This window comes from Temnothorax curvispinosus, unplaced genomic scaffold (genome assembly GCF_003070985.1).
Source record: "Temnothorax curvispinosus isolate PA1 unplaced genomic scaffold, ASM307098v1 QBEX01000525.1, whole genome shotgun sequence".
Classification (NCBI taxonomy): domain Eukaryota; kingdom Metazoa; phylum Arthropoda; class Insecta; order Hymenoptera; family Formicidae; genus Temnothorax; species Temnothorax curvispinosus.
Window position 1 is genome coordinate 2,205,674 of NW_020210305.1, and position 23,134 is coordinate 2,228,807.

Sequence of the window (23,134 nt, forward strand, 5' to 3'; positions counted from 1 at the left end):
ATGGACAATTAACATTTTTTGCTGCAAGAGCTAATTAATTTTGCAATAATAGCAAAACCTTTTGTTGCAATAGTAAAGTTTAGCAAAACTGTTTGCTATTGCAACAAAATGTTTTGCTATTATTGCAAAATTAATTAGCTCTCGCCGGCTCTCGCAGCAAAAAATGTTAGTTGTCTCATATTTAACAAATAGATTTGCTGTTGCAGCAAAACCTTTTTTGATTTATTCCTCGATGTGCCAATTAATTATGTCGAGTAATGACACATCCATGCAATTTTATAAATTTTTGCACTGGATTTCTTAAATAAACTTAATACATTCTCAATTATTGAACATTTTTAAAACAAAATCTCAATTTTAGAACAAAAATAGTTTCCGAAAGAGCATTAAAATGTTTTTAAATTCACATTTATAATAAAAAAAATCATAAGTGCAGTTCAGTTACCTCTTGTAAGCCAAATTATAGATGAGAGTAAGAGTTCAGAGATAATTTGGAGAAAAAACAGTCAAGAGGTATGTCGGTAATATTGCTTTGTACGTAACTTTGTAGAGGCCTAGTTTACGCCGATCTCTTGATACGCGTATCAAACAGTATATTTGAACAGATCAGCCAATAATCAAACTAATTTACTAGTTATTTACTATTTAATACGCGTATCAAGTGATCGATGTAAACTAGGCCAGAAGCAAAATATGAATTATCCATTAGTATATTACATATTTCTACTGTTTTCACTTCAATATTTTTAAGCAGAATGACTTAATTTTCTTGAAAAAAAAAAAGAAAAAAAAAAGAAAAGAGGCAATATCGCGAATGCAGAGATGGCGGACAAGCAAAACGCGTGCCGTATTTCATTGTTTAGCCTCCCTTTAACGAGAAGCCGGTGTATCATTGTACTCCATTCGAGTATTAACGCCCTTCGGTGAGGGGGAGAGATGGCGAACTTTCCATGTATACTTGGGGCACGTAGTTTGGTATCAATAAATTTCCATGCGCGGGAAACGGATTACGTTTTATTACCCTTGTGGTCTGGCAGTAGATTATGGCGTCGAAGTATAACTATTCCGGCAACAACTCCGGGGTCCGGCTTTTGCGCTGCAGAGAGAACGAGCGAGAGTTCGGGGGGATAATCAGCGGCGTGGTCGCAAACAGTCGCGAAATGTTCGGCAATATAAGCCGGCCGGGGAGGCATTATAAGCGCGATGCCGAACTCCTACAAAACGTTGTACTAATGGAAAATCGATTCACGAAGTAGTTTTCTTATGTGGAAATCATTTTGGTCATCCGAGTGAAAGGCCTCTTTCGTTTCGCATTGTATTGTATTGTATGTCACATAAAGGTGGAATGTATTACTTACATCCTATAGAGTGTATCGTTATACACCCGCATATGTATATTTTTATGTTTTATTATGTAAATAATGAAAGAAATTAATTTAGAAATGTTTAAGATTAGGCTCTGAAATAAAGAGGATAGGTACTATACTTCCATCATATTATAGATAATCAACGTACCTGGATTGGAATGCCGCGGTTACATTATTTCCTTGAAACTTGTTAAGGACTTCGAGAAGCGCTATAAAAAACAGCGAACGTTAGCGAGGGAGAAACTCAAGAGGATATTTGAGATCGATAGGTGTTTCACTTTCCTTGAACATCGAAGTTTCCTCTTTAACTCAGCCCTTTACTTGGCAAGCGATCGACCGCTTCGCTATTTACAATCACAGACCGGATCGAATTCTTTCGATCCTCGACTACCTCAAGTGCATTTATCTATGTCGCTGAAATTGCTGCGTGTTTCCTTAACCGCTTAATCCTTTAACTTCTTGCAACGCAGTAGTAACCATGCGTAATCACTTCTTCAATTTTCTCTTAATCAAAAATTTAAATCTAATTTTGCTTAACAAACATTTTTCGGCATTAATTTAATATTTATTTTTATAATCTTATCTTACACCTCTATGATAAAATGTATGTAGTAATTATTTAAGTAAATATGCATTAATATTGTATACAGTGACAAAATTAATTTTCGAAAACTTAAAAAAAATCTATTTTTCATAAAATATAAACTAGTCCAAATTTTCGTTGCAAGAATAAAAATTCTCTCTGCTTCTTGTCAAATAAATGGACATTTTTTAAATATATAAAATTAATTTTCTCAAGAACTATCCAATTATAATTAAAACAGATGTTCTATGATGTTTTCCTTATTATTTTTTTACGAGTATTTATCCGCTGGCCAGTTGTACAAATTATTGAAAATACATAATTTATTATGTATACCCATGTTAAATATTGAAACATAAAAAAACGTAGGATGTTTGTAGGATAAAGTGGAATATTTCTATCCATTTGATTGAACAAATTTCGCATTGTGCGCCGTGCATCGCGGCGAGAAAGGGGAACGCAGGTGGAAAGGAGAAGAGGGATGAACTCGAGAGTCTGGAAAATGCGACTATGCGGGGAGATAAGTGTTGCAACAGGGAATACGAAGTTCCTCTCATGCCGCCCGGTCGCGTTCGCGTCGCCAGGTCACGGTTTTCGCGAGAAAGTTCGCCTCGTAGTGGAACCATACGTGATCTATACGGGTTACCGCCACATTCGCCGTCCGCTTCTCCAGCCTCCTCTCGAACCCGGCGCGTGGTGTCCCGTAGCCCCCAGAGTTGGGTACACGCTATAAATTTCGCGGCTGAAAATCTCGCGTGATATATATACACGCGCGAGCGCGCGCACCGTATATGCCGCGATATATATCGCGTTCTGCGCCCCGCTTCTATGCCGCCGTCTCCACCCACTTCTGGGACGGAGAGTGAGATGGACCAGAGGTAAAGGGGTTGGAGGAGCGACCGGCACGCGCGGAAGAGATATCTTGACTGTGCGGTTAGGCTAACGTGACCGGGGGGAGGGGAGTGTAGTCGGTTGAGTTACACCGGTTACACGTTGCAGTTCTTAGGTGTTCGGATGATTAATGAAGGCTGTTTCGCGTGTGCTCGTTGACTCGTGCACGAGCGAACGCGCGCGCGCGCGCGGGCTATTAGTATGTTATCCGATATTATCCGCGTTCTCGTGGCAAAGATAGTTGCGAGCCTCGTCAAGTTTGCTGCCATATCGATTTTCGAAATGGAATTTCGGAGTAGTTGGATTTGTTCTCCCCCTGATTGAATTTAACGAGTCTCTAATATTGATGAACTCCGTTCGGAGTCTATGTGCGGAATCTGTTAAGACTTACAGACAAGAAACAGATTGCTTTATTATGTTAAGAAAAGGTACTTCATTATCGCGCATTTAATTCTTTTGAAACAATAGAATTTTCAAGCTTCGGATTTAATTCCTCCATGAAGATTCTGTTAAAACGTTAATATCACAAAAAAATTAATATCAAATAGAGTTTTATTATTTTCTATAACTTTTCGTTCACACGTTCTGTTTGTAGCTTTTTTATCTCTGTTCTTCGGATTTTGATCGTGAAATTACTGTGACAACTTGTGGGAAAAACGCGAATAACCGCGATGGAATATAATGGTGCGCGGAAAGAAAGCAGAACGGCTAAATAAACAAGCGAGTGAGAAGATGAGAGGATACGGAAAGAATCGCGAGAAAGATAGAGAAGATTAACGAGAATGATACAGTGCGAACGTAGAGCTACACTTTGCTGTCGCCGGAAGTTGCGGACGCGACGCTTTATATTATCCATGTGTCTCTACGGTGGAACTAGTGTCGCCAGTACCGTTCTCCATCACGAGCAAACTGGATAAATTCTCAGTATGCTCAGACAAGAGTCTGCCAAGTTATTTCGTTATTTTATCGTTTTTTTTATTATTTTGTCTCATTATTACATTCAAAAATTGAACTACATTGCTCGTCTCAGAGGTTGTATTTTTAACTAATTTATCTATTATAGATTTACTGGTTTTTTTACACAAGAGATCAAAATGGTGTCAACACGGTAATGGCGGTATTGTCGTTGCGATACAAATTTTTCATTCTATTTTGCTTTTTATTTTGTTATCCCTCAATGTACCTCTTTCTTCTTCTCTCTTAATTCTGTTTGTAAAAAGAGGAAATAAGAAAAATTGGAGTCATCTTTTCGCAAAACAAGCTCTTTGAATAATCTCTGTGCTCCCTGCAGTCACAAAGACAACGCGGTTACTCGTTCATTCGCCGCCTGTCTTTCACCGGACAACGCCACGCGTATGCGAACACACGCACGCACGTACACGCACGCCTGTGCTCCGAGTACTATGAATTTTCGATAATCCAAATTGGATTCCCCAACTGGGTGCACGCCAGTGGTTCTCGATGGTTCTCGCTCTCCCCATCGGCCGCGGCTTTCCTGAAAATTGTTTCCCCTCGCCCCCACTCCGAAAGTTACGAATTCGCCATCCTCTCTACCCCTGATTCGTGGGTAACAGTCGGCGTCCAACCTCACATGCTGCCCTTTCTCTCGTTCGTTTTTACGGAATTTCCCGATCGGCCCAAAACGCGGGAAAATGCGGATCGTGACTCCGCCTCTAAAGATCTCGAAACTGTGAGCCGAGAAATAAAAGAAGAATGATCGGTAGTGGTATTTCAATGCGTTACCGGCTATTTCGACGGGTAATTCCGCTCCGCGTCGAGGTTGATCCAACGGAGTAATATTTAATGACAAGAGAGAATTTTATTGTTGATCGGAGAAGACACAGTAGGGATATGATTAAAAACATAAACCGGAACCTTATTATTACATCATTGGTTTTGTTTTATTTTGCGCCTTTGTTTATTTTATTTCGTACTCTTACCATTTTGTCGATTACATTTGTTTATATTTGTTTACGAGAAAATAGCTTTTACATGTAATTTAAATTAATTTATTTACAGTCAACCGTCGCCGATTCATTTAATCATACATTAATTGCGTTATATCGCATTCCAATATGATTACGTGTATAGTTTCATTTTATATTCTATCGATTTCCGGCAAGCAAATATAGAATACTTCAGAGTTTACCTTCCCAACCGCTAGATGCATAAATAAACGGCCCTATTAAAATATATTATAATCAAATGTCAGAAAAGTGGCAAATAATAATAAATAATTTTTTGATTGATTGATTATCCTTCAGAAGGCTAATTAATTGTCAATACATATTTATAAGGTGAAAGAACCTTAATAATTTTAGCAGCATCTTTTATATAGACAATTTTGATGTGTGTTACCGTGATAATTTAACGTTTAATGTCACTCGAAACATTTTGTGATATTTTTCTTTGTCGCTATATTTACTGCGATGGACGTTGAAATTTATATAACGATATTTATAATAAACTTAACCGATGGTACGGCTAATGAACAACGAGAATAGCGCCAGTATGCTGCACGTGTGTTTTACATGCGTCATTTATTCCTGTTTTGCTCTCCGGAGTATTCTTATCTACGCGCTGTCGAAAGTCGTATTATTGGCGGTCATTTTTCTTAAGAACTTTACATAAATTAATAGCATTTTTCAAACATTAAAAAATCTATAGAAAAAATACGTAACACCAATAAAATCGATATTACGTTATCGATATTATATGCACACATACAAAAATAAATCATTTGATCCTCAAAATGTCTAACAAAAATACAATTCTAATTTATTTACAAATAAAAAACCAATTATATTTTTATATATATAGTAGGACAATTTTAAATCTAAATTAAAAATTTATCGATCAGTTAATAAATTTCTTATAAATGTTCTTTTTAAATAAAATTTACAATTTTAGTTACTTTTATATTATTTGCTACAAAATTCTTTCTAAAATAAATAAAGTTTCTTTTATTAGAGAAAGTAACTTAAACTTTGGCCAACACCGCTCGAATGCACGCGCAAGCCTATATCTACACGAGACAGATAACTTGTCAAATTGACGGCGTACGTGTGCGCTTTGGTTCGCGTGATCGCAAGTTTGCGATTCCCTCTCGCAAGCGCGCGACTCTCTAATTAGTTTGACAAATCGATTGGCGAGTGCTGCCGGATGTGCACGCGGCGCGATGCGGTGATCGGCTTTACCCGACTCGACGATCCCGCATTGATCCAGATCGTTAAAACATAATGTAATCGTTAATCTCACCGGGCGTCCACCTACGCGTAAAACTATTTGCGGGGATTATATCGATCGCGCGTATTCGTCGTGTCGCAGAACAACACAAAATGCGCATCGAAAACCGACAGACTGATCGTAACCCACAACACTTATCTGCCAATTTCAAGCAAATTTCGAGTATTACACATGAAATACTAATTTATATTGTGCTTATTATATTTGAATGTGTGAGTGTGTGTGTGTGTGCTTAATTGAAGTAATGAATTTGTCGTCGTATATCATCTTTTTATCAAACGATGCATGCTCTTTTGATTTTTATCTGCTATTTAGACAGACGCGGGGAAACGATATTTCAATGATAGTTTATAACCCATGTTTTACACAGTTATCTCATTTTAAAAAATCGTGCTGCATGTACTGACGTTATTACATACGCGCAGACACATAGGTTGCTTTAATAAAACGACATAGAATATAGAACGCAGACACGGCGAGTAAAATCGTGGCAAATGACCTACAGCTAAAACTAACATATAGTATGTCCCGATGATTTTGCAAATGCAAATATATGCGTACTTGGAAAATTCAATTATTATGAAACTCCGAAGTGCGTTGTAATGTTAACTTAAAATGATAATAATTGACGAGATGACAATAGTGATAGATTGCAAATTAGATAGATATTCACTTTGTTGATTTCGCAGTCTCACTACTACTGCAAAATGCGATTATCAGCTAATTATTAACAGTTAAAAGCTCTGTTTTAATAATATCTCGATTCGACCAAAATATGACTTTTATTTCTTGTAAACCGGTTAATACATTTCTTATTATCAATCAGATCGATTACTACTTTGATAAGCTTTATTGACTGGATAATGCATGAGATCGTAAAAATGTTTATTATCAGTTAGCTGTAATTAGCCCCAATAACATTAGTATGGCTATCAATATAATTTACCTATATAAAAGGATCGAGAATAGTAATTTAATTTGGAGAGAAAATTCAATTTTTGATCTAATTATTTGCACTTTACATTGTCCCTTTGCCTTTTACATATGTATGTGGAAAAAGCTCCGATCGTGTACAAGGCATTATAAAGTGCGATTTTAGAATAGCAATCTCATTTTACGATATACATCGCAGTTATATCCATATTGAATTATACAGGCCACCGAGCTATCGCGATCCAAAAACAGTCGAAAGGTCGTTGTGCAGTAAACTCAATTAGCAACGATAACGCTTACGTGTTTCCATCCGCGAAAATGATTTTCCCGCGAACCGACCGCCACGAGATCGAAAAATATTTGGGAGATTAAAATCATTTAGATTGGATTGTAATTTCGATTTTCTCTCGCACTGAGAGGCGAAACCAAAGAGACGAAGACGAAACTCACAATCAGTCGCGAAATGAAAAAGAGTAACAATGGAATGGAAACACGATAAATATTTTAATTCGATATATACTTTGGCCTAATTTCACGCTATTATTGAAATTATATAACAACTTTATATGATAGCTTACCTCCAAGAAATAACAATTAATTGTTAGTAATAACCGGCTAGAATGTAACTTTTTATGAAGCAAATAAGTAAAAATATAAAATAATTTCTTTATTGCTTGCACAGCTTTGGAGAAAAAAAGATTTGGAATATAAAAATAAAATATGTCCGTTCGACACCGTGTAGTTCTATCTAGATACCTCGACATTTTACGACTTGTCGAATGTATTACAATTTGCCGGATATCCTGTGTATCATCCATGGATTGTATGCGCCATCGTTGTGAAACTGATTCGCTGCATAACACAACAAACGATAAATGTTCAGGGATTATGCACGTCTATTCCTGGTTAAGTTACTAATCGCGCGGTCAAGCGACTGCATCTACGATATCGCGAGAAGCCGAGCGATGTTTCCCCGCGCCATAATGGTTCATTATCAAGGATTAGTTCAATTTGCGCGCATACGAGGTCACGTTGTATATCATATTCAATACGTGCGCGACGTCCAATCACGGCGGTGTTGCGCATGTTTACCGCAAACAATATAACGTGTTCAATATACAAGGTTTGAAGCATGCAGGAAGAGGGAACGAAATCTATTTCTTCGTTGACTATTTTGATTTAATAAATCGAGGAAATCAATTATTATAGCTTTTAATTGCTTTAAAGTTTACACACAATTGCATACAACGCTGCTATTGTCCGATATAGTTTTGCAAATCGAAATTTTGTAATATTTCAGACTAAAACGCTCGTTTTTGTTCGCAGGTTCCGCCGATAAGTACCAAGTTTCTACATCGTCTGAATATCTGGGGAGAAGTCTCGGAGAAGTCAAGATGCTCGAGAGTCTCAAGTTTTTATTATCTGAAAACCTAAATCGCAAATAAATTGTGTGCCGGTGCGGTTCTGGTCCGATCAAAGGTAAGAACATATTTATATCTGAATATACTTTTTATTTTTACTGAATGAAACGATCGTGATATAGATATTGTTATGTTGATATGTTATAATATGTTTAGTACCCGTTTATTTCTACTCTTCTGCTCGATATTCTCAAGTTATAGGATTAATCTAATTTTTTCTCGTTTTCTAACGGATATCATATTTACATGCAACACTGTGGCATACTTAAATCAAACGTTGTATCGTTTCGATCATACCAATTACTTTTAAACGAATTTTGATCTATTAACGATAGCTGATCTTTCATACGCATATGCGAGACGCGACAATGACATTTATTCGATAGTGATTCCGTCGATCATATTATCGCATTGAAAGCTCATTAATTTGTTATAAGCTACCCTATACCGTTAATGCATTTTATCATTCTTCTTGTGTTCCGGTCACTCGCGGTCAATTTGAAAGGCCATTGAAATCTTTATGACTCAATCGACTCGATAATGGAGATGACCGATTAATGTGACTATTATGTTGGCATACGTCCGCCGGTACGCGAGCATGCGTGAACTTTATTCCGAGCTACCCCGTTACCTTCATGTGGACTGGTAACATTACCAAATAATCAATGAAATCTATGTTAAACATCATGAATACTTTGACATTTATTTTAATTTACACACCAATGCGTTTTGTGTAAATGTTAATATGCATAATTAGCTTTAATAAACAAAATAACTAATAATAATAGATCAATCTACGAGAATTGCAGCGCGCGCTGCGTCGTAACACGTATTATATTTTATAAAATTAAAATTTTTATCTGCTTCTTTGCTCGCTCTCTTTCTCTCTATTTTTACAGCGAGCCAACATCCGCCTTCGCTCGGCGGACAGAATATGGTCTGCGTATATACAGGATGGTTCACGTAAAATATTACAAGCTGTTTTCTCGGAAATTGTTAAGAATGGCGACAAAATTCTCCTTTTAAAGTTTTGTTACGGCTCTTTATAGAACACCGTCGTCCAACAAATCTTGAAATAACAAAGAAATTTTTGTTACCGTTGTATACCTGATACCTCTTGAGAAAAAGGCTTTTATGACATTTTGCGTGGAATATCCTGTATATGTCGTCGCGTCGCAAATAGGATCGTGACACCGTGGCGTGTTACCATTTGTAACATTACGGCGATACGATACGTTACAAGTCTGGACGCACCTTTATATCGAGCATCAAGACTCGAAAGAGAAGAATCGGCAGCATTTGCGTTTTACATACGTATCGCGTGGCTGCCGGAAGTTACCGTAGGAGAAGAATCGAAGTCTCTCGTGTTTCGAATATGTAGGTCGTTCACCTAACCACAGTCCGGAGTTCTCGCCTGTATACCAATCGAGTCGTGATTCCATCTCTCGCGGCACATATACTACATTGCCAACCCGATGGGTTTTCGAACCTAGGAGAAATATCTCGTTTAATCGCAGCCTTCGCGCTACTGTATAAATGTATTGTAGAATCTTATCTCGTTGCAGTTTATATGCGCCACCCTGTACGCTACAAATCTACGGTAAAGTCTGGTAGCAATAAAAGCAAAAGCTAACAAACAAGAAAGTTAAAAGAAGAGAACTAAAATTAAATCGATAATCATAAATACAATAATTATGTTTATGTATTTTTTCTTTTTCTTTTTTTTTTATCCAAGATATAGCCCATTTTTAATATGTATGATCTGTTGCTTTCTAACCGGCTGCAATATTTTTATATGCGAATACTTTTTTCTTATTTTCTTGTTGTTTCTTCTTCCGACCGTCATATTTTTCACAGTATCGCGTAATATATTCGCAAAAGTCTATTTTTCTTTTAATAAAGAGTTGAAACTTTTATTTCAAGTCTTCTAAAACTTTTATATAAACTGCATTTTTTTTATAAATTCTTATACCTATTTGTTCTTTTTTAGTGTTATACCTACTTCAAAAACATAGTCGAGAAACCTACAGATAAGAGAAAGTAAGGAGATCAGGAACACTATATGCATGTATTATAGTGCACAAGCGTTACGTACGCAATGAGAAACAACCTAATTTCAGTGTTAATATGTAATCTGGAGTAGCATGCTCACTGTGCGTGTCGTACTGTAGTATTTGCGTGCGTTCTCGATTGAATTTCTTACATGTTCGGAGCGCGTTTGACGCCAGTTAAGCGAATGTTAGATAATTCCGTTTGCCTTGTTCTCTCTTTTTCTTTCCCTCGCTCTTTCCCGACGCGCCAAAAGCATTTATCGATGTGGATGTTCGAAGTTAGTTCCTTGTTACCGCCCCGTGACGTTTTTGTTTCTGTTTCCCGTTTATTCCCGTACAAATACGATATCGACGTGTCTACGTGGGGAGCACGAACGATATTTCTGACGGATTAGAAGGCAATATTGGTATAACCGGTCGAGACTTTGTCGAGCTTTGCGTTCGAGAGAATCGAGGATGCGATCGTTTCCCATGTATGCGCACTCACGTTCTCCAATAGTCGGCTTTTCGTGTGAAATTTCTCAAATTGGATCTAACTATTGAATAAGATTGTGCGCCCTCGCGGGTCAGATATTTTATTACTGAACGTGGAAAGAACATACAACAGCACTTACGGAGCTCGCACGGCGAAGACCAATGGTTGTACGGTCGATTGGGTTGTAGAAAATCACCTGTGGAAAACAGTAGATAGATTCTATAACGACTCGCAGGCGCGCCGCTACGCGAAATTGAACCGCGCACTATGCGCGAAATTATAGTTGCAAATTGGGTGTGTGTACCCGAGGCAAACAGGCTCGCTCACGAAATTTCCGAAATTTAATGGAAATTAAACTGCGTTTCTGCATTCAGTTGGCCTGTAAACCTTATACTTTGTCGGCCGGTTAGTTATTGTATCGCGGTTATTTCTGCGGCTACCATTCACATTCAGTATTGACAATAATGCTATTTGACAATAATGCTAATGCTGCAAAGAACCGGTCGCCACAAAGGGTTTCTATAGAGACGCGCGGATCTTAAACCAACAAGGATAAAAAAGATGTTATCCAAGAGTCTCGTCAAGAATTTCACGTAAGAATCTTTATGTTTCATCCGCCGATATCGATCGTGTTATTTTCTAGAAACTCGTTCCGGTTTTCTTGCTTATAAAATAATAAAAGTGAAACGATAAAAACCAATCGACAGCTAGCTAGTTAGGTTTAATTGATTCACTATTTATAGTATTTATTGGTAGAAAATGGATCGACACCCACAAACTCCTCATTTGTTTAAATTATTTATATGATAGACTACCAATGGATTAATTTGAACAAAATATTTTAATAAAAATATAATTTAGCAATTATTATTTTACTACTTGAAGAATATAAGCAAAAAAATAAAATCTAAAAATAAATTCGTAAATCTTTGTTATATACATTGGAAAAATAAAACAAAACGCTTCATGTCATACAAAAATTTGTCGAACGATAAAAAAATGTTGTTAATGCTTTTAAGTGTTTAAATACCAATTTAGCTGCTTATTAGCAAAAATAGAAAAAACAACTATTGATATTTTATTTTATAATTTTATCATAAGAATTAATTCTCCATTATTTAGTTTATTTTTAAAATGTATGAATATTTTATTCAACAAATAATTACCAAATAACTTAATCAAGTTGATTATTATATTTCATGCGTATCAGAATTGTCTATCAAAATGATTCTCTTTAATAACGATATTGCGTGTCGATATTGCAACTATCTCGTGTAAATTACAATGTTCCATCGATTTCGTGTCGATCCGCTCCTATACCGAAAGACCGTACAAACAGCGTGAATGAAGCTTTAGGAACGACTGACTCGCGCGGCTCGTTCGTCAGTCGTGACCTACGACCCTTCAGGACTCGAACGGGTTCGAAGGGAGGAAAGACAAGAGGGTGAAATGGCGTGCAAACATCAGAATCATGGTTCCTATACGTCTGCATGCGTGAAACGGCCGGTGTGCGTATACATCACATTGCGGAGGGTCCGGGACGCTGCGTAAGTGTGCGCATTGCACCCTCACTCGCACACACCGAGAGGGTGTTCACACTCGCGCGCTCCACCGCGCTGCGCCACCCGTCCCGTTATACCTATGGTCAGGTCGAGCCGTTGGTCTTGCTTAATCAGATTACAAGCGAGGTGGCCGAGGATCGATATTTTCGCGTGAGTTTTCCAGGCAATCGGCCGCGAGATAGCGCGGCCTCGGCATATTTTATATGCGTACGCGAACCGACCCCGTTTACCACCCTTTCTGTCCATTCGTCTGTCCGTTCGTCTGCCCCGTGTCCAGCCGTTCTCCCTCGCCTCGTGTTTCTCCCCGTTGTAACACCACGTGCACAAACAAGACCGCCCCTATTTGACCCTATCCCTCTCCCGCTGTCGCCTTTTCGACTTGTATGATCCCTATCAGTACTTGGCGCAATGAAAACCGAAATGTATTCTTGTTATTGTGTTTTACAACGATACTTGAGGGGTTTTTCAAAAAATTATGAGCATTAAATTCGCTAAATATATATTACTTTTTTAAAGAGATCTAAACATATGATTAATATTTTGAATGTAGGTACCAAATAAGACTTTTTATACGAAAATTTTCTGATTTAAAATTAATTTTTATTTTATATAAAATATATAAAATACCTACATAAAATTGCAAAACGAATGAAAATAAACATCACAATATTATTTTTCGGTAGTATTTTTACTTTACTTATCAAAGAACTGGTCGTATCATCGCGCGAAATATACGAAGTACTGAGTCAATAATTTACCTTTCACTGAAAATAAACTGTTCTCGGAATCTTGTCGTTTTGGGCTATGATCCATTTGATCCGTACGTAAATACGTTATGAGAACAAGAGAAACTACAAGGTTATTTTGTCAGTTTTACGAGCTTTATGGCAGCCTGATGGCACTTTGGCACTCTCATTGCTTAAGAATTGTTTAACAAATATTAGATCGTTGGTACGAGCTGGCATGAAAACTGAATAAACAGCTGTAACGGTTGAAAGCATGAAATAGGAAATAGCTTGGATGAGCAATTTGTGTCAATCAAACGGAAAGCATCCAAACAGCCAGCTCAGAGAAATGTGCTGTTCTCTCTGCAATATTTACTTTGTTCGTGGCACCGTCTCGCTACCTTTTACCACAAGAACTGCCACGAACTTTAAATTCTCGGACGTATGACATGCGCACGAGATATTTATTAATGGCAAATAATCGACCGATGTGATTTGCTTGCGAAAACCCGAATTCGACGACGGAAGCGAGCGATACGTTGCCGTGATACGCGCGTCGTAATTGATAATCGATATTATCTAATGTGCCGACACACAGCCCGCTCGCGGGGAATTGCATTCATTTGGTATCTGTTATTCTGTTCTAAATTTATTACTTTACTTTATCTTTGCAATTACGTGACTTATTTTACAATGTAATCAAAGATACAATAGAAAGCGTCAAATAGCGAGCAATTGCGTAACATTGCTCGTGCACTGCGTTCTGCGTTAAGAATAATGACCCTCTAATTTAAGCCTTGATCATATTAAATATCAGAGATCGCGACGCCAAATAATATTTTCATTAAGAAAAAAATTGCCTTCGTGTTTACCACAGAAAATAACCACTTATAGATGAAAGGATAAACTAGAATATCCCGTATATTGCTCTGCATTCAATATCGTCGCTTTCATCCACGTGAAGAAATTTTTCTCACCGCCGCAAGACGCGCGTCGCTGATTCCCACCATCGCCGGGTACCACCACGTACGAAGATGAAAACGGCGCTATCCTTCATCCGGCCGCAATTTTAGACGCGTATTTGGACGGTGTTTCGTGTACGGTGACACGTGATAGTTTTGTGCGATGTGCTATACAAAATAGAAGTCGAATGGTTTCCATTGTTTCACCACTGATAACAACGATAAAGAGATTTTTCTAAAACAATTCGATGGTCAGATATCGAGCACGCTATGCACATCTTACATCAGGAAGTCACTTGAAAGAATCAGGATTGATATTTTTATAGCATCATCGCGGCACGATTTCAACATTGTCTGAAATCTTACAGTTAAACAAACTTGCAAATATCCATAATTTGGAACAGAAAATCATTAAACATTAAAAAAATATGTCTTGTACGATAATTTTAGTAAAACGTTAGAAAAAGTGACTGCTGGTTTGTAAAAGTTCTGTTAGGGTTAGATACACTGATAATATTACGATGAAAGAAATCATTTTGCAAATAGATTATAGACGTGCAGCGACATTGCCATTCATCCCCGAGTTATCACTCGCGTTTCGTTCAGTTCGCGAACGTTTCATCATACTATTTTTCCATTCGTACGCTCCGGCCTCAGTTTCGAAACTTATTTCGCGAGCGATTTTTCGATGAATACCGAATACACATGCCGTATGAACAATAAATGGGATCGTTTCGTGGGTTTTCACGCTCGTACGACTGCGAATGGATTTTCTCGATCCAGTGCCGCGGTGGGAAACGATCTGGAACACGCTGTTGCGGAAAATAATCATTTAACAATCGCGTCCGCGCAATGATATTACGCTCGTTGAGCTTGATGATAAGAGCAGCATATCCGCATCACTATCATTAATAGCTTTCTCTAGCAGTTTGTCGTGCTACGAGATCGTCGTCGTTTCAAGTTTCGCACTTCTCACGCGAAAGGAAACTTTTCTCGCGAATAACGCGCATCTTCGGCTCGAAGTTCCTTTCTCCTCGAATCACAGATTGCCTCTATATACCCAAATCAAGTAAATAACATTGTGACAGACTTAAAAAGAAAGATAGGTTCCCAGTTTAGTTAAAAGCTGTTTAGACTTGTAAAAAAAATAAGTAGTAAAATAATCAAAAAATTGAAAAAATAACAAAGCTAAAATAGTTAGCAGAAATGTTAGGAAGAGTAAGTGAGAAAGCAAATTATGCGTTACGTTAATACGGTTACGTTTAAATACGTTCTATCTCTTCATTCAATTATGTCAGAATAGTATCGCGACTTTCCGAATTCACGTCGTCGTTTAAGCCTCAGTGCACACGCGTAAGAAACTCGGGCTTCGCATTTCTGCTAGAAGCGCGCTTTACGACTCTCCGAATTAGTTCGCTCGACTTTCCTCGACTTAGTAACGGCCTATTTAGGCGAACAAAACCCCTGAAAGTTAAATTTCTAGAAAATAAAGATCCATACTTTCGAAGGTAACCAACGGTGTACAGATTTTTTTCAAATAGTGTTGGATTGTACGTTACGAATGATTTAAGAAAATGGAGATTTAGGAAAACTTTTGAAATTACTTTGTATGCATGAATATCGCTAATTACAATTGATTTTATATTTTTAAAAAATCTATTTCCATCCTGTTTCTCCTCGTATGCCTAATAAAAATATAGGAAACCTGGGCCGTGCAAAAGGCCATTTTTCCATAACTGACTCTCCACGTTTTTCCATCATACTACGTGGTTTTATTGTCGAACATTTGTTCGCGCGGATTAACGATTTGGCCCGATGGTGCGTCGTAACATTGCATTTTGGTGCGAGTTCGAACGCGCGTAAGACTCGCGTTGCGCGTCAGAAGATTTTAATGCCCGATAAAGGGGGAACGGGGTATACGCGGAATTTATCGTAGCGAAATCGTCGCCTATGTTACTAACAACCTAGTTCTCTCTCGTTTCGGACGACTTCGCGTTACTTGTCTCGACGCGCATTCATGCGGGCGATTTTATTTAACGCGACAGTCGCGAATTTGACTTTATTTACGACGGGGTGCGGCCCGTCGGAGTGTGTACGAAAGACCCCTATGTTTTCCTCGCACTGACGTGCAGATACCATGTACGTTTGTACACACATTCATGAACGTATGTAGAATATGTACGTGTGCGCACGAGTCACTGTCCAATGGCGGCCGGAGTCTTAATCAGATTAGGCCGCGATCGATTCTTTTCCCCTCTTTCGCGGTAGGGTCGCTTTACGATCCTCCGTCGCGCGAATGATTTTTTTTTTCGCCGCTTTCGTGAGTCTCCTCTCCCGATTATGTTTGTCGAGATAAAATAAGGGCGACAGAGAAAGTAAAAAGGGAAAGAGGAAGAAACGAAGAAAGAGAGAACGGAGCAGAAAATGTGCGTGTATAGGGATAGGCAAAATAAGAGAAGGGGTGATACAAAATAGAAACGAAGGCATAAGTTTCTATACATCGTTCTTGGTTAGATCTAAAAATAAGCAAGTAGATAAAAAGAACTATTATTTGTAACATCAAAATTTTTAAAGAAACTTGAGCTTGAAGATTAAAAATTTATTAACTTTTACATATTGATTCGTTGAACTCAGTCGGACGGTATAGATACAAATAGATAGTGGGACACAGATTTCGGGCTATCTTCGGTATAGCTTGTTATGAAAAGAATAGCGAGGCACGTTTGAAACTTTGATCGAGTTGTACAGAAATAATAATAAAAATCGAAAATCGTCACAACGTGCCCCTTCTTTATTCTACTTAGCCTATTCTTACAAATTAAATGTTAATCTTCTTAATTCACTTATCGAGAAAGAAAGAAATTATAGAAAACGCAAATGGAAGAAAATCACAAGTCAGATTAAGGAGAAAGTTGATGTACAGAGAATAGATAGCAAAGCCTTCCTTAATTAAAGCCTTATATTAGTCGCCTGTGACAATTTACTCGAAGTTCAAAGACGATTATCGGATCGATGTAACTGCTTTCGGACTCCGTTAATTCGAGCACCGGTTGCGATTCTAAGAGCGACTTACTGACCTCGTTAATTCCCGCTACGAATGAGCAACGACCGAAGTAATCTGTGCATCTCGCGTTACTTTAATCATTACTTCGGGAAACTTGCCGAGTGACGCGAATTTGTCGTTTGAGTTGCCGTTCGATCCTCCGGGTAGTGCTTGCGAGCTCGAGAGAAAATCGTCACCCCGGGCTCGTTCGATTCGCGGCCGTTGGATGCGCTCCAGAATTCGTTTTATCGGTTTTAGCGCCGCACATTCTGCCGTTTCCGCTATCGCGCTCTATCTCACGCCAATGCCGAATCAGGAAGATCGACGGAAAACATGTTTCGTGTAGAATATAGGAGATATATGTGAAATATAGAGAACTTTAATATTCCATTTTCGAAAGTATTTTTTTAAGAAAATGTTTTAGTAGGTAACTGGAGAGGAACAATAGAGATGAGCTATAATAAATATCAGATATTGTATATGGTACATATACATATATTACGTCTTTTTCTAATTAAGGATTCTTTGAAGACTGTCTTATGTCAATATTCTGAATACTATAAAAAAAATAAATTTTTTTTGCCAAATAATGGTTAGGATTAATAATATAATAAACAAAATTTTTTAATAAAAAAACAATTTTAAAGTTTTGGAATAACGAGTTCTGATTAAGAAATATTTTTTGTTCAGAAAATCTTTCACGGAATCTTTCTTAACTTCTTAGTACTTCTTAGTACTTCTTTGTGACGTAACGAAGTTTTGATACATTAATCACAAATTAACTGGACGTAAGCACATAGCTAAAAGTCAATGTCATTTTAGAGAATTCAACCATGATCTAAATAAAATGTTACATTTGACTAAAACTCAAATTAAAATTTTAAATGTCTTTTTATCAAAAGTTTCGTTTATATTTTTTTAATTCTCTGTTCTACCTTATAATGAGTGTAATGGTAAGCGATCCGGAACTAAATTTAACATTTTTCAATATCGCCGCGGTGAAACTTAAACACTCTTTGTACGTTAAGGGCAACGTCACGTTTCTATAAGAATTAACGCAGCATGAATCTTGTAGAACTTTCAAAGTTGAAAGTTTTCCGTTGGCTGCTGTGAGGCAAGCACGCGCAGTACAGAGGTAAATCCACTTTTCTCGTAGTAAGAGAGGAGAGAGAGAGAGAGAGAGAGAGAGAGGGAATATTACAGCGATAATTGTATTATAAGATTTATTTTAGATATCTGCTATTCCAATTAACAATTTGAATAAACATGAAAATTATTTTGCTCTCTTTCTTTTTTAAAGAGAATCTGCTGTTTTTAAAGTATTACAATGGTTGAATAACAGTTAATAATGGATTTATGTCTCACAGTCCATAATTGTAAATTACATACTCGACTACGACGCGTTAATAGTTTCATAACCACCGTCGCTTTAGCATGCGAATTCGATTATCATGCTTTATCGATGAAATCCGAAATGAATATTGCGTCGACCACCATGCTTCCGGAATCAGTATATTCAATTTTCTAATTTCGCCACGCAAACAGGTTCATAGATCCATAAACCTATAGATCATAGCTTATTGATATTGATCTGTACTAAAGTAACACAAGTATTAAAACCGATATTTTGTTGTTCACATATAAATATTTTTATTAGATACTGTATTTAAATCAAAAAGAAAATTTTAAAAAAAGTTAATATTATATTTTTATATTATCTGTTTATTATTTAAAGAAGTATATATTATTAAAAAATCGTGGTATTAACCATGTAACAATCATAAAATTAATATATAGAATCAAATATTATTATTATTATAAATTTTTATGTGAGAAGATCAAGTACCTCTTGCTGTATAGATCGGACAATTTTATGCTGTGGATCGATATCATTGGGAATACGATCAAATCGATCATCGGGGACAACAATTTTTCATCTTGTCCAGTATACATTCGCGAATGATACGAGGCGATATCGACTTTAAGTCGTGCGGAAAATAGAGTAGTCGGCCCGCACCTCGCGGCCGATTTTATGAATGGCACGCCCGTGGAAACGGGAGATAAAAAAAACTACATCCCGTCTCCCACTCTCCCCCGAAAGGGACAGCCCTGGCTCGTACCGCAACACCGAATTTTCTGTCCACCCAGTCTTCCAGCTCGTATAAACCGTACGTCACGACTCGCTGCGCGCGTTATCGAATAAACGAATGAAACGTCGTTGCTTATGGCATTATCGGCGGCCTTCGCGGTTTTTTCCAAACATTTCGTTTCTTTCGCGCGGTCGTGTTCGATTATTCGAACGTCGAGCTCCTCCAGATGTGCGTTTTAATCTCTTGCGACCGCCGCGACAACCCTGATAACGCAGTAGGAATTTTTTTTATGATACTTATCGATCGCGCGACGTGGTGAATAAGCTGACTCGATGAGAATTATATTTAACTTCCGGTTGCGCGCGGCGACAAAATATATCGGTTCTATTGAACCGAAATCCGCTGTCAAATGTAACTTTGTTACGATAACAGGCATCGTAAATATGTTGGACAAATTTTAACTGATTGTGAGCTTTCAATTTTCAACGTATAGTATGTTTTACGCATCGTCAGTTACTTATAAGCTAACAATTTATATCTCTACTTCATATTCGTGTTTAATTTTTTATTTTAACTCTTTCTCGGTCTTTTGCCTTTAAATTTGAATATTTAAATTAATTTAATTGTGTGTGTGTGTGTGTGTATATAAATCTATATATAATCTTGAAATATAATACTTGCATACTTGCACTAACCAGGAAGTAGAATATTTCCGTTCTTTTTTAGGCAAATTTTACAAAAACTGGAGAAACCAATATTCTTCTACATAAACGAATAATAGCCGTTTGCGCATCGTCGAAAATAATCCTATTCTTCGTTCTTCAATTAATACACGTGCGTACGCGGTATCTAGGACGTGGGTCACGCGTCTTCTACTCTTTCGTGTTCTTTTCTGCTGTCATCGCGACATTTTTGCTTCTGTGCTCGCCATGCTTTTTCAAGTACTCTCAAGACACGGCCGTTAATAAAGCGCTTCACGTCTCGACTTTATACTCTGTTCTTTACCTCACCGTGATGCTTTATCCGGGTTTTCTTGCCGAGCTCGCCTTCGAACAGACGCGGCTGTCTCGACGCAATATGCGACTCTTCAGCAACCGAGTACTCATCGCGCTCGGCTTTCGCCGGAAATTGCCCATCAGACATGTTAATAGCGATGTCTGCGTGTATTCCGACCTAATATTTAGTAGTTCTGGCCAATGGCCGAGAAACGCATTAATGCAGATTGTCGCTATCGCATCACGATGCGGCGGACCTCCCCGGCGAGGCCATTATACACGCTTCAACCCTCTCGCGCTTTCTCTCTGCATTTCTCTCTTTCTCTTTGCCTGTCCCATCCCCCGTTTTACCCCCGATATCTCTCTCGCTTTATTTGTCGCCCCTTCTCACTCTTCCAAAATTGATTCGCCCCAGGGAGTAGCGCGGCAGGCGTAAATCATCGAGAAAATTTGATTGCGCTCGTTTCGCGACACGCACTCTTTTTTATGCTCAGCGTTACGTGACAATTGGAAAATCAAGAGGAACCTAAAACGGTAGTAACAAATAACGCAAAAATTGCATTTGACCCAACTTTTCATGATGTTGTTAATTGGTTTGCTCTCGATAGGGCAGTCTGACCATTGTCAGCGGCAAATTATATCCACTTTCCGTTATCCGATAATAATTTTTGAAATCTGGAAAGGTACTTGTAGAGTGTAATACTGTTCTCGGTTATTACTAATGAAGAGGAAAATTTGTAAAAATAACTAGCACGCCATCGCGGATTTGTGTAGTACTAAAAATCTCATGCAATATGTTTATGAAATTATGACACAATTGGTCTGTTCTTTTTCGCTGCACTTCTGATCTAGTGCAATAAGTTAGAATAAAAGAAAATATATTTGTTTCATTCTAACTTATTGCATTAGTTCAGAAGTTCAGCGAAAATGAACAGGTCTAATGTCGTGCATCACTCACGAGAAAGAAGTAGCTTTTAATATATCTATATATATCAGGATATTACATTTTTATATATAGCATTTAATATTGTTATTTAACTTGGATGTTCTAAAAGAATGTTGCTTAAAAAGTGGATATTTATATTTAGATTAAAAATAAATATTCACATATTTAGATATTAAATATATTTAACTGAATAAAAATTAATATACGTGATATTTTCTGTGATTCCTTTTCGATTAATATCGGCTGTGCAGCATCTTGTCCAGCTCGCGCAGAGGAATTCGCGCACCTGCCGAAGGTCTCGCGCACTACGGAATAATTAAGCGAGCACAAAGTGTCGGGGGCGTCCCACTCGTCTCGTTTATAATTTCAGGACGGCACTGAACGTGCGGCGGCGTCGCAAACGCCGGAACTACCGGTGGACTGTCCAACAGAGAGAGGCCAGCAGGGAGAGACTCGACAGGTAAAGAGACAGACGCGACACCGGAGATGCACGTTGGGATACCGCGCGTCAAGTGAAATTATGCGAATCACGACGAACGATTGTCACCTTTGTTTAAGCGACCGCTCGCTTTCGCATGTCGCGTCGCCCGCGCCCGTTTCCTCTTCGGATCGCTGGCCATAGGACTGCAGAGTGTTTCCCCTCTGTATTCCGCCGGTGTATAGTCGGGGCGTGCTCTAATTGACTGAATTTCATATCTTTGTTACGTAGCGGCAGCGGTACCGTTGTACCTCAATGCCCGGCACTGCATAATTCGGTCCACAGACAGCGCGGACTTCGGCGAAGGCTATAGCTGCGGTAGTGGCACGATCGTGAGCGCGAACGTAGTTTTGCCGACCGTATATCAATGTTGGGAATGCAAATTTCTCTCGGAACCTTGTTAATAACACGGGAGAATTGATGTGTCCGATTTTACAAAACGGACACTTATTGGTATTCGTGTACTATCTACGTTGCGCATTAATCCGTACCAATAAAACCGTCTTGTAATTTTGAGCAAAATGTGAATATAAACAGACGGAAAGATTTCGTTGATTCTATCACGAGAAATTACATTTTTATCGGTACGATGCAAAATCCGCATTGAGGTTGATAAAAGCTTTCAGAAAATAAAAGTAGAATACGATAAGCGACGTCACAATGACATATATCACTCTCTATATTATAGGTAACAGCGTATGACATACATTAGAGATCTAAAATACGTTTTAACAATAAGTGTTGTAATTATTATCGCTGTTGTTCTAATCTCTTTTATACAAATCAACTTTTATGAAAAACTTGATTATATTAAAATTACATCGTGATTTTTAATTATTCTAATTTTACGACTTAACCCAAAGATAACGTATATAAAGAGTAATTATAACATTATTATTTTAATTATGTATATCACTCTTGTATCTATGCGGAAGCCTAATGTATACGAAATTAGAAAGAGAAGTAGACTAGAAGGCAAGAGGCGGAGAACAAATGGAAGAAGTACGAAAGGGCAAAAAGGGTTATTATTTTGCCACGCATCTGCTGCGCACGTATCTGCGTCGCCGCAACCTCGACTAATGGCTGGCTAATTGGCGGAATGCAAATAAATACCCACCCCGGCACTGCCGAGAGAGTCAGCCACCTCCTGGGGCTAGGTCTATGAGAATATACTGCCTTTGGACATGCATTGCCACTTCGATGGCTCCGCGGTTTCACACCGCTGTATAGATTCCATCTCGCGATGGATGATGTCACGAATGACACCGAATGACCGAATTCTGCATGAAGAAAGGCATCGCTTGTATGTCCAGGGGAGAGCAGATGTTCTTCCTTGAAGTTTCAATATACTAATAATGTTTCTAGA

General features: G+C 38.0%; 1 long non-coding RNA gene across 1 annotated transcript in view; it reads left to right on the top strand.

Moving 5' to 3' along the window:
* LOC112454707 overlaps nucleotides 1-23,134 on the top strand; it is a 218,199-nt gene that overhangs the window by 66,099 nt on the left and 128,966 nt on the right. The window contains exon 2 of the long non-coding RNA XR_003040776.1: nucleotides 8,347-8,499. This is a non-coding gene — a long non-coding RNA (uncharacterized LOC112454707). The remainder of the gene's footprint in view (nucleotides 1-8,346; nucleotides 8,500-23,134) is intronic.